The sequence below is a fragment of the Mastomys coucha genome, unplaced genomic scaffold (assembly GCF_008632895.1).
Source record: "Mastomys coucha isolate ucsf_1 unplaced genomic scaffold, UCSF_Mcou_1 pScaffold8, whole genome shotgun sequence".
Classification (NCBI taxonomy): domain Eukaryota; kingdom Metazoa; phylum Chordata; class Mammalia; order Rodentia; family Muridae; genus Mastomys; species Mastomys coucha.
Window position 1 is genome coordinate 59,799,370 of NW_022196914.1, and position 13,080 is coordinate 59,812,449.

Genomic DNA, 13,080 nt, shown 5'->3' on the forward strand with positions numbered 1-13,080 from the left:
CCCCCAGAGAATTTCATGAAACCCAGGCTGGCTTCAACCTCACTGTATAGCTGAGGATGACCTTGAACTTCTGATCCTCTGGCCTTCCCCTCACTGAGTGCTGCGATTTTAGGTACTCACTGCTCTGACCAGTTTTATGCCTCACTCACTGGTGATTGAATCCCAGGACTTCAAGAGAGCTACACAAGAACTGTTCTAACTGAACTACATGGGATAAGAGACACTGTACTTCTTTAATAGAAAATGTGGAGAATCAGAGATGTTAAGGCCTTTCCAAGGTCAGTCAGACACAAACCAACAGAAATGGAGTCAAGGTCATACATATATAATTCTGAAGCCATGCCATTTTCTGTATGGATCTAACCATGTATATTGTACACAGAAACCTGTGCTTGGCCCTTCGTATGTTAGCTAAGGGAAATGGATTCAAGATTGCCTCGTTTGTTAGCCAGTGACTGTGTTTTATTGAATTCATCCATACAAATGGATGTTATGAGGGGGATACATCAGTGGTTTTGTACTTAGGTGTCACATAATAGCGAGAAAATTAAACAACTCCCTTTAAAAGTTAAACCTACAGAAGAGTCCATTTCCTTCCCGCACCTCAGCCAACATCAGGGTTCCACGTGTATGTGAAGAACAAGTGCACATGTGAGTGACCAGGACAGAAGAAATCAGAGATCAAGATGGGCTCATTTTCCTAGTGATGCCCCACAGATTTCATCCTCCAGGGATCCCTGAAGTGGCATGTAGAATTCAATATGCTGTCATCAGGGTGACTCTGTACAATACACCAAAGCTAGTTCTCCTTGGATCATCTTCCAACTTCAAAGCCTTATAGGGCCTTAGAAGTCTCATTTGCCCAGGAGAAAACTATCTGGCAAGGACAGCTATGGCTGAGCAGGGCTCTGAGTTAAAAAATGTTGGAAACTAGAAACATGCTCTATGATAAAACAAACAAAACAAAACAACAACAATAACAACAACAAAACTCTCAAGCTTTAGGAGAAATGAGCTCAGGGCTCTTCCTGTACCTTCTCAGGAGACGTGTTCTGAGAAGGAGAAGTGTTCTGAGAAGGAGAAACTGATCCCTGGAAGCTGTGGATTCAGGCTGGGCAACAGAGGCAGAAAGACTCTAGGGGAATGGAGGGTTGGATTGACTCTTGGGGATACTAGATAACCACAGGGAAGGAAGCAAAGAGACCCCTCAGTTCCTGGTCGGCTGACTGCTGGCCCTGACAAAAGTCCCCGTGTCCTGCCTTACAAACAGCAAAGGCACAAGACAGCTTCCTCTTTGCAGGCAACTTTCCTTCTCTCCTGGGAAGGGCAAGCATTTCTTTTGTTGTTGTTGCTCTCTTTTTGAGACAGGGTCTCTTTGTATAGCCCTGGCTGGCCTTGAACTCACAAAAACCTGCCTTTCTCTTCCTCCCAAGTGCTGGGACTAAAGGCATGTGACACTACACCAGACAAAGGTAAACATTTCTAAAAAAGGAATCCAAAGCAAGCTATCGCTAGACCCCCCCCCCCCGACCCCACCCACACAACAGCTTGTTCTTATTGACAGTCGCTTCAGTTCTTCAGGAGTCTTGGGTTGTGAAAGTGACTGAGGTGGTGTTGCTCAGTGTTTGCCGTATAGATATATTTCCCCTGAGGCTGCATTGGTGACTGTTAGATACCAACACTGACTGTAGACTTCTGCCCAAAAGATCTGCCTGTAGTGATGGTTTGTGGCTACTGAAGAGAACAACAACAACAATAACAACAACAACAACAACACAACCCATTGAGTTGTGTCTATATGAATTACTTTTTCTTATTGTTATGACCAACTACTTGACAGAAGTGACTCCAGATAGGATGCTTATTTCAGCTCACAGTTTGAGAGGGGACCATCCGTCCTGGCGGAGAAGGCATGTTGGCTGGACCAGCTCATGTCTAGCAATGGAAGCATGAGACACAGTGTTTCACACTCTGAAGGATCTAGAAGCTCTTTGGCAGTGGGAACCAGAGCAGGTATGCCCTTCAAGACCCACTTCTAGCAACACAACCTTGTTAGCTAGACCACAGCCCTTGGCCCATGTCCTCCCAGACAACACCAGCAGCTGAGAACTAAGTATTCAACAACTGAGCCTATGGGAGACATTTCACATCCAAAATATAGCAATATTCCTGAAAGTTAATATGTAAATGCATAAATTCACATAATATGAATATAACATAATTCATATACTATTCTTTCATAAAGTCTGAAACCTTTGCATTCTAGAAATCTAGATTGGCAGATTAGAGTTCTATAATAAATTCTATTGGTAGTAAGTGAGGCATTCATGATTCATTTTAATTTTTCAAGTGAACCAATAATTTAAAAATTAGTTTTCAAGCCAGGCAGTGGTGGTGCATGCCTTTAATCCTAGCACTTGGGAGGCAGAGGCAGGCGGATTTCTGAGTTCTAGGCCAGCCTGGTCTACAGAGTGAGTTCCAGGACAGCCAGGGCTACACAGAGAAACCCTGTCTCAGAAAACCAAAAAAAAAAAAAAAAAAAAAAAAAAAAAAAAAAAAAAAAAAAAAAAAAAAAAATTTAGTTTTCAAGAAAGCAGAGTACAGAGTACATGTGTGTATGTGATATACTGCATATGTTTCCATCAATATTCTAAGAGCTGCCTCTCTCATACCTAATTTATAGTGAAGCTTTTGTATATGTGTTCTATTTAATTTAATGAGTCTTTTCAAAGCACTCAAATTGGTTTTCATAGAAACTATTATTTTTTCCATCATTGCTTTGCATTAATTAGCCACACAATTATTATAACAAAAGCACTACCAGTATAAACTGGCATAGTTACAACCCAGGCTGATCCATGGCAAGCTCACAACTCAAACCAGTAGTAATGAGTAGGGACTTCAGGAAGGGGACTGGTCGAGGTGTTTCTTTTCTGTGGACCCTGGCTGATTAGCTTTATAGAGAGAAAAAATAAGATTAGAGAAACAGTTAAGTAGAGACTGATGAAGAGAGGCTCTTCTGCACATGTACTCCAGATACAACCAGGCCATCCCAGGCCTCCAGAACCCTACAGCCCACTGAGAGCATGCCCTAGAAATATAAACCTCACAAGCCTTACCTACCACACACAGATCTCTATTCCAAATCATTGTTTAGAATCAAGGAATTCTGTCCCTTCTCCAAGGTCACCTGAGTGAGTACTTAGCCCACAGTCAGTTGCCCATGTCTTGGGAACATTCTAGAAACAAACAAACACTCTGGTCTGTTGGATCCCTTTAGCACAGAATTATCCCTGAGAAATAGAGACACTCAGCAGGTTGACGATGAACTCTTTGAAGGAGAGAACATGATGTAAGATTTGAGCACGTAATTGAAGCCGTTTGGATTTGAAGAATGGAAGTGCAGTTGGAGTAGGTCAAGAACAGTAGGCATATAGATGGGATAGTTATGCAAAGCAACATATCCACCATCATAGAGAAGAAACAAAGGGTGACAGGCCCTGGTTTCTTCCTTCAGAGTCTTACCACTTCCGGAATTCCTACCATTAGCATCATTTTGACTTGAGCTGGTTGACTTGAGGTGAATGGCCCTAGCAATCTAGTGCCCAAATTAGATTAGGAGACAAAGTAAGATCAAGTTAGTGCACAGTAAGAACACACAAGAGCTCCGAGACAAAAGGTCGGTGAAAATCTTGAGCTGTCTACACTTCTATTTTCCAAACTTGGAAGATAGGTTCAAATAATCTGCTGCACTGTTTCTGCCCACCACACTTCAGACTTCACAGCCTCACTTCGGTCACTAGTATCCCAGCATCCTATCCTCCTCTCTGCTGTTCCAGACTAGGATCCTTATCTCTTCACTTGATGTCCTTGATGTCTACTTCCTTGAGTGGCTTGGACCTCTCTTTCCTCTTCCTTCTGGCATAGAGCTTCCAAGATTGGCAGAGCCATTGCAGCTGCATGTGAGGATGTTTCCAGCAGCCCACTGAGCTCCCTCCTGACATTGATCACCTAGTTCCTTGTGGTGCTTTGAACAAGAATGGCCCCCATAAGCTCATATATTTGAACCAGGGCATGGCACTACTTGAGAAGGATTAGTAGGTGTGGCCTTGTTGGAGGAGATATGGTCCTATTGGAGGAAGTGTGACAGTGGGAGCTGGTTTTAAGGTTTCAAAAGTTCATGCTAGGCCCAGTCAATTTCCCTCTCTGTTTGTGGGTCAGGATATAACTCAACTACTACCTCACTGCCATGTGTGCCACCATGCCCCTTGCTATTATGACAATTATCTAAACCTCTGAAATTGTAAGCAAGCTCTCAATTAAATGCTTTTCAATTAAATAAGAGTTGCCTTGGTCATGGTATCTCTCCATAGCAATAGAGTAGTAACTAAGACATTTTCTATAACCATTCTTTACTGTTGGCTTTGGGACTCTCCCAAAGCCACCAAAACTTCTCCCTAGCATTCTTCTCTTTTGTGCTTCTTATTTCAACCATTATTATTTTAGGAATTTTATAGACCGAATAGCACTTGGCTGGCTTTGGAAGGTGTGGTTTGGCAAAGGGACAGGAGGAAGGCAGGAAAATCCTAATGTTTTATACTAGTGTCATTTCCACTGGCCTTTAAATTATGCTCATGTTTTAGTAAGACCATAGTATTACTTTGAAAGGATGAGGAGAAATGTTTTACCATATTGACCAGTATCCTGGCTTATTTTAACTCTCAATTTGACATGTACTAGAGTCATTTGGGAAGAAGGAAACTTGGCTGAGAAATCGCCTCTGTCAGATTGGCCTGTAGTCATATATGTGGAGGAAATGTCTTGACTGAAGATTGCTGTAGAGTGGGACAGCTGTGAGTGGTATCATCCCTAGGCAGGAGGGTCTGGGCTGTGTAAAAAATCAAGTTGAGCAAGCCGAAGGGAACAAGCCACTAAGCAGCACTCCTTCAGTTTTTGCCTCTGGACCCTGGAGTTTCTGCTTGACTTCTCTCAGTGATGGAGTATGATCCAGAAGTATAAACTGGCACAAACCCATACCTCCTCTAAGCTGTTTTTGGTCACAGTGCTTATCCCAGGTATGGATGCATACGTTTATTTCCTGTCATATGATAATTGTAGATTCAGCCCACACTCCATCCTACAGAATGTGCAAAAAAAGATGCAAGTCGTGTTCCCTGTAGTTGTGACTAGCTGCAGGCAAAATGGATTTAGGAATGTTGTCAGGAAAGATTCCTGTTGGAAATTCCAGTTGGAAAAGGAGGCTGCATCAAGCAGAAAAGGAGTGAACGTCACAACAGCTACTTTCTTTTAACTTATTGTTAAAAGAAAAGATGCTGATTAATCTTCTAAATCCCCAGGAAAGAAAGCAACCACAGCTGTCTCAGGCATGGGATGCTTGGAGAAGTTCTTTCTTTAACTTTAATCTTCATTGGATTATATGGGGCCTTTTTACATGTAAACAATGTGTATTAAACCAAATAAGCATTCTTAGGAGGTCTGAGATCTCACTAGACATATTTTGCAATGCCTTCTCAGTTCAGTCTCTGCCAGTGGCAGCCTAGATCAGTGGTTTTCAACCCTCCTAATGTTGTGACCCTGAAATACAGTTCCTTATGTTTGTGCAAACAGGAGGCTTAGTAATCAAAGCAGACATGGAAAGAGGGGGAGCTTTGCGGTAGAAGGAGAAGGAAAACTGGAGACGTAAACATCGGGGCTGAAGAATCCATGCTGGAGGTAGCAGAGCAAATCTGTGAGGAGGTGAAGCCGGTGAGGTGAAGCAGGCACAGGGCTGGTTGGGGTGGGGGACTGAGGTACTCACAGGCAGAGATCCTGCTCTTTCCTGCAGAAGGGAGACTCGCAATTTGCCCTGTGCACAGAAACCTGTGAGGGTCAGGCAGCTGCTATGTCCCATCTGCTCATGTCTTGGGTTAGGTATAACTCTGGCACAGTCACTCCTTGCTCTTGGGGGACTTATGTTTATTTAGAGTCATCGACATTCCTCTGGTTTCACTTGTATTGCTCACCACTTTTTCCATTCCTCCCGACCCCAGGGTTACTCCTTGTGTTCTGTGCTCAAGGACTGCCTTCTATAGCCTTCAGAGACACCAGCTCTGCCAATGCACTGCTGTCCTGGGGGCGGAGCCAGTTGCTGCTTGTTGTCTTGTGTAACCTTCAAGGTTTGCATCTTCCCAGAGTTGAATCAATGCTCACTCCCAAAGGCCTTTGGGAGATATTTTAGTTAGCAGTTTTTCTGAAGATTAGAGAGCACCAGATGTCCGAAGAATACCAGCAGGCTATTAATGCTGTGTTCTTTCTTTCTTTTCCTTCTTTTTCCACTCCCCCCCTTTTCTCCTTTGCCAGCAAAAGCTTGCTTTTCAATGTCCCTTGCTTATTTTAAAATTAGTTTTCATCCCATAAGTTCAAACCAGTGAAGCTGCAGGGGGCAAATGAGGCAAGATGTTTATTGTGCTTAATTTCCAGACAAGTCAACCCAATTTAAAAACTGACCTCAAGTACTGAACAAAATAAAAATTGTTCGATAATTATAAAACAGTAATTTAATAGTTCTGATTCTAACACTACCTAGAAAACACCTGAACACAGTATAAACAATCAAAATGGAAAAATAATTCAAAGGGGGAATTTTTAACTTCCAAGTATGGCAGGTAAACAGTGTGGTTAGGAAACCTTGTGCTGGCCATTCTCTTGAGGAACTGGGTGCTCAGTCCTCTGCCCTGCTTCTTGTGGGTCCTGATGTGGGTCATTTACAGCTGATAGAATGGAACTGAAGGTCAGGAATGGGCCTGGAAGCATGAATAAATAAAGTGACCAGTTGTTTCAAAATGCCAAACACTTTCCCTTTTGCATGGTTTTGAGAAATTATGAAAGCATAGAGCAAGTTGTTCTAGAGCATAGCTGGTTTATAGCAAGTGGCTTTAGAGCATAGCTGGTTTACAGAAAGTGGCTTTAGAGCACAGCTGGTTTTATAGCAAATTGAGCTAGAGCAAGTTGCTTTAGAGCATAGCTTCTCACCAATCTTTTACCCTTTCTCTGGCCTGACCTCGGGATAGAGGAAAGTGGACTCCTCTCTCACTCTGGATCTTACTGTGGGGTTTTGTTGTCCTTGTGTTAGAGACTTCTAGACATCAATCAAAACAAAGGATTGGAGAAGGCACCACTTTTAGAGGGACACATAAAAGAAGCAAATATTAGAGAGGCAGTATTACAGGTGTGACATTTTGCTGCATTTGAGTGAAAATGACCTGGTGAGTTTGTATGTCTCTACCTATCTGCCCATCCATCCATCCATCCATCCATCCATCCATCCATCCATCCATCCATCCAATCATCCATCCATCCATCCACTCTTCCACATATCCACCTGCCCACTCTGTCTCTGAACTCAGAGACAATGTACAGACATGTACTCACCCTGGGAAAACTAACAAATAGTGTGACTATGATTTGGGAGCATTTTGATAATAATTAAAAATAAAACCTTACTGGGGCTGAAGAGATGGCTCAGCAGTTTAAAAGCACTTGATGTTCTTGCAGAGAACTGGAGTTGAGGTCTCAGCACCCACCTCTGTGGCATTCCAGGAGATCTGAGCCTCTTCTGAGCTTCTTCAGAGACCTATAAACACATTACATCACAACACACACACACACTTATTTAAACAAACTGCAGCAACAACAATCCACAGTGGACTGGTGTTAAGTAAGTCAAAAGCTGAAATCCTTTGCATTGGGACTAGACTCCTGGGGCTCAGCCTGGCTTGGCCTGAGGCTGCAAGAAGAATAACAGAAAGGAAGGGCCATGGTTGTGATTGGCTCTTCAGGTGATGGAGGTTTCTTGGCTGCAGGGATTCTTGGCTGTTCCCAAACCTATGCTCTGTGATGACTGATGCCCACCCTCTCCCTGTGGCTCCCCATTCACCTCTCTCCCATGACCCACTTAGTATGATGAGCTTCTATGCTATGAAGCCTCAGGCTTCCTCCAGGTTGGTCCATGTTCCTCCCCTCTGAAGGCCTCTGTTATTCTGGCCACCTCCCTTCTCTGGTGTCCTTCTCTGGCTTCCTGGCTTTCCAGTTTCCTTCTTCTTCCCTCCCTGCAGAGGCAGGATGCAGAGGAAGGCCAGCAGAGGGCAAGAGCACAGGAGAAGGCCCAGGGGGCAGATGAGGGCTTGCTTTGCACTGCTCTGTGTGAGTTTGGCTGAAAGGCAGAGCTAGTTTTGCTGGCTGTTGGTCCTCTCACCTATGGGGACAGAGCCACTCGTGACAGGAAACCCTAGATTATTCCAGAGCTGGTGTGTTTTAGTCAGCTTTCTGTCACTGTGATGGAATACCCAAGGCTGTCCATGTATATGGGTGAAAGGTTTGGAAGATTCCTCTCCATGATTAGCCTCTCATTGCTTTGCATCTATAGTGAGGTAGCGTCGGGCATGTGATAGAAGAGCAAAACTGCTCATCAGCTCGTCAGCCAGGAAGCCAAAGGGCCACATAGTCCAACTCAGGAGCACACACAGACTCACCTAAACGCCTCTCATTAAGCCTGACCTACTAAGTTCTCCCCACTCCAAACCTTGGGCCTTTGTTGGGGAGTTTTCCATATCATAACCTTGTAGAGTGGGGAATGCCTGAATGGAGCTCCGCCCAGCAAAATAAACCCTGATGGCCTCTGTCTGTTTCTCTGTCCCTGGACCCCTGTCTGTTCGTCTCACACCTGGCTACTGATGAGTCAGAATGCATCTTCATTTTGATTCCCTTCGGCAGCTCCTTGTTACTGAGTATAACCCACAGCCCATTTATTGTCCTGGACTGAAACAAAGGCAGTAGCCCAAGGCTGGTTTTCTCTTTCTGCCATGGGAGGCCGGCTTCATTCCTGGTCCTGTGTAGTGGTGAAGGCAGGCCAAGCATGTGACAGTGATACCAAGGGAGAGTACATCAAAGCAAATCAGAGATTTCTGGAGCAGAGACTGGCAGGAATAGACATAGAAGTTCAGGGCCAGGCACCGTAGGGCACATCGTTGTCCCAGTGAGTGCTTCGGGGCTGAGGCAGGAAGAAATGTGACTCCAAGGTCAGCCTGAGCCACAGACTGAGACCTTGTATTAAATGAACCAGACAGGAAGAGAGCAGGGGAGGGAGGGAGAGATGGGAATGCTCTAGCAAAGACCTCTGGGTGGAACTGGGCGTTTTCAGAATCATGCGATGTCCTTCCTACTTTGCACCTTGTAAATACCCCCTAAACTCTGCGCTCCAGTGGCCATTTTCCTTCTGCATGACCAAACCTCCATCCTTCTTACATTTTACAAACTGACACAGGAGCAGGTTCCGATTATCCCCAAACATCGAGGGTGAATTAGAATAAACATTTCTCTCTCAGAACAATTTACATAGAGATGGGATTTTGTTTCGGAGAAAGGAGCAAATATAAATGGAAATGTCTGTGTGCACACTCAAAATCCAGGGCAAAGGGAATATCAGATTTAGTCTGGACTCCAGACGGCACTGCAGCCTAAGAGCCGACTTTCTGCCCTAACATGAGCCGTATCGATTTCTAGTAGGAAGGAGAAGGAAACATGTAAGCCTTGATCCCTGCATCGGGTACTTGCAGGCATTTATCAAGCTGATTCTGGCTGTGAATCTCAGAAGGGACATTTTTATTTCCCTCTTTGTAGATGTGGAACCTTGAAGGGAACATACGGAAGCTATGGAGCCCCACTTGGGATTGTGACCTATGCTCTAAGGCCACCATTTCCTGTAGACTCACTAACCCACACCCTTGCTTTCTTTTACCACAGTTCACACAGCTTTTGGTTACTTTGTTCCTAAGACAGTGCATGCTTATTGTAAAACCAGCAGGTGTTCCCTCTTAGTCAAGCTTACTGATTTTAGAGAAATCCGAGATGCAAAACTGTCAGGGAAGATTCTGTCTGTGCTTGAAAGTGGTTGGGCTTCTCAGTAAATAGACTCCAACTGAGAACATGTAGATGCTAGATGCTGTCCACTAAGGAATGCATCCCAGACACAGGAAAAGGGACCATGGGAAAGTTGGACAGGAAGCCCTGGAGGATGCAGTTGGTAAGGCGAGGAAAGAGCCTGGGCCAGCTGGCCAGAAGGGAGAAACCCAGCTGTCTGCACTGGCTGGCTCTGCCCCAGTAAATCCCATTTTTATTGACATCAAAACGATTTTAACTTCCTTTTAGAATTTGCTAAGAAATTATTTTTTAAATTTCTCTGTTATCCTACTGATCCTTATTTCTGTTTTTTATGCCTTTAAAAAGTATGCCTTTTTGTAGAGGATAAGGTGACCCCCAGAAACAACTTCCTCTTCTATGTAGACCTGCCTGTGCCACCCTTTAAAGCCCACACTACACTGTCTTTCTGGGATTTCTGCAGATGATTGACAGGAGTGTAAGCATCCCAGGCCCCACCCACTGGGAGATGACTAGACCCGAATGTCCCCAGTATATTTCCTCCCAATCTTTGCCTCTGATTCTATGTAGCACAACATCTAAATAAACCTCTGACCAGAAGATGGAAAACCATACACATTGACAAACAGATTACATTTCCTCTGTGTGGAAATGTTATGATCATGTTGGGTACGGGATACATAGATGTAATACATTAACATTTTAAACTAATTAAAAAATTTTCCAAGTTAGTTTTAAGAGACATATTAGTATTTTCATCAGTTTATGAAAATAACCAGAAGCCTAAAGAATTCCAGGGTCTCAAATAAAACGGTGAAGCCGTGAGTGAGAAGGCACTGACCCAAGTGCCTAGCTCGTTGATGTAAACATTTCCATGTTAGAGATGGTTCTCTTTGACCACTGTTATTAAACCATCCTGAAATGTATGTTTACTGTAGTTGCTCACATCATTTCTGAATTTAGAAATACATATTATCAGGGGTTTCTGTTTAATTTTTCTTCTGGATGTTTGGCTGAGAGAGAGAGAGAGAGAGAGAGAAAGACACGGAGAAAGACACAGAGAGAAAGACAGAGAAAGTCAGAGAAAGAAAGACAGAGAGACAGAGACCTCCAGTTCACCTAAGGATCTCTCACTAGGCCTCATTTCTTTTTTTCTTTTTTCTTTTTCTTTTTAATTTTTTGAGACAGGGTTTCTCTGTGTAGCCCTGGCTGTCCTGGAACTCACTCTGTAGACCAGGCTGGCCTCGAACTCAGAAATCCACCTGCCTATGCCTCCCAAGTGCTGGGATTAAAGGCTTGTGCCACCACTGCCTGGCTAGGACTTAAAGGTCACAATACACAAACACAGCTAAACTAAGGTTCAGGTCATCAACATTTAGAGGCCTAGGGAACAAATTGCTTTCAATCACAATGTTGTCCTTAATGGGTCTATTGGTTTGTTCCTTTTATCATTCAGTATTATTCAGTCACACTAGTGTGCCTCAGTTCTTTCTTTAAAAATATTCATTAATGTTTGATTGATTAAAAAAAATGGGTTACTGTGTGTTTTGAGCTAAAAAGCCACCATGAGCATTTGTTGAAATCCTTTGTGCAAACACCTGTGGATGCCTTTGTAGGAAAACAGTGAACGAACTATTTCCGAACTATTTCCTCACGGTGGTCATACAACTTTCCATTGCCACTAGCAACGGCCTAGCAAACAAGCAGAGCCAGCCTTTACTTGCTGCTTGGCAGGCTTGCTTCTTCCCTTGAATACATCTCATCTGATAGATGATGCCCTACTCGGGCCACCTGGTCCCCTCCCGGGGACTTCAGCACACAAAGCAATTTCCTGTCCTGCAGCACCCTTGCCACTGACTTCCTCTACCTGACCCTCTTGCCTTGGCTCTTTGGAAGCTCTGGCTTTCTTTTTTAGGCCTTGGGCTTATACTCAAACCATATCATCCCCAAACAGATTCATCTGAACAGCTGAGTTATCCGTTTGATTTAGATATTTCAAGATGGGTAGAAAGTTGGTAAAAATTAGGAAAGTAGGGTTCTCCAATAGGAAATTTTAGGTTCGTTATAACCTCGAATATTTTGACTATCTTCAAAATTTCCCCAGTCTATATATGTTCAGTCCACAGATCTACCAAAGTTGGCTGTTTGTCCCCGTGGGAGCATCAATTTCCTTACGTTGTCAAGCATAGTTTAATGTTGGTTTTAAAGCCCTTGTCTTTGGTTTCATCTGGGCTACCCTATCTGGCTTCCCTTAACTTATTTCTCTCTTGACTCTTGTTCCATTTTCTTCTTTCTTGGTATATCTAATAATTTTTATTGAATCCTTAACCCCATAAGAAACACATCATTCCGATATTTGATTTTGCTGCGTTCCTCCAAAGAATATTGATTTTTTTTTTAAGAGGTAGAAGCAAAGTATTAGATATCAGGTCAGCTTGAGCCTTAATCAGATTGCTCTGAGTCTGTGCACATGGGTGAGCCAGGGGCAGATGGATGAGCTGAGTTCATAAGCAGATTTTGAGATTCTCCCTTAGTGATGTTTCTTACAAGAATTTCTTCCCTCATTTCCCAGCTGCTATAACTGTCCTCATATTTGCCTCCAGCTTCTCATAATGAACAACTGGAAATCTGGAATCTCATGGAACTAAAAACCTTCTGTACAGTAAAGGAAGCAAGTGAGCAAAGACACTACCTGAAGAATAGGAGAAAACACTGACCAGCTATTTATCTGTTAGAGCATTAGTAACTAGAACATTCAAAGAACTAAAAGAAATCAAGAAAATAAAAAGATAAAAAGTTGAAATGAATGTTGGCTCTCAAAATACAAAAAGAAAGAAAGGAAAGAAGAAAGAAAAGAAAGAAAGAAAGAAAGAGAAAGAAGGAAGGAAAAGAAAAAAGATGACTATGTACTGCATGCTACGGTAACCTGGCCCTGTACCTCCAGATGCAAGGCAGAGACAGTTTCCTGGAAGCTTGTGGGTGAGCTAGTTTGGAGTGCACAGTATGACAGGAATACCAGCAGAGACTCTGCCTTAACAAGGTGGAATGAGAGAACTGGCTCATGAAACGTATTCACTAACTGCCACATATGCATTAGAGCATGCAGTGCCCACCACATATCACCAATAACTACAACAACAACAA

The 13,080-nt window shown here is 43.4% G+C and overlaps 1 long non-coding RNA gene across 1 annotated transcript in view; it reads left to right on the forward strand.

Moving 5' to 3' along the window:
- LOC116083665 overlaps positions 1-12,772 on the forward strand; it is a 14,979-nt gene extending 2,207 nt beyond the window's left edge. Inside the window, exons 2-3 of the long non-coding RNA XR_004115846.1 lie at positions 5,629-5,766; positions 12,540-12,772. This is a non-coding gene — a long non-coding RNA (uncharacterized LOC116083665). The remainder of the gene's footprint in view (positions 1-5,628; positions 5,767-12,539) is intronic.
- Positions 12,773-13,080: the final 308 nt, after the last annotated feature.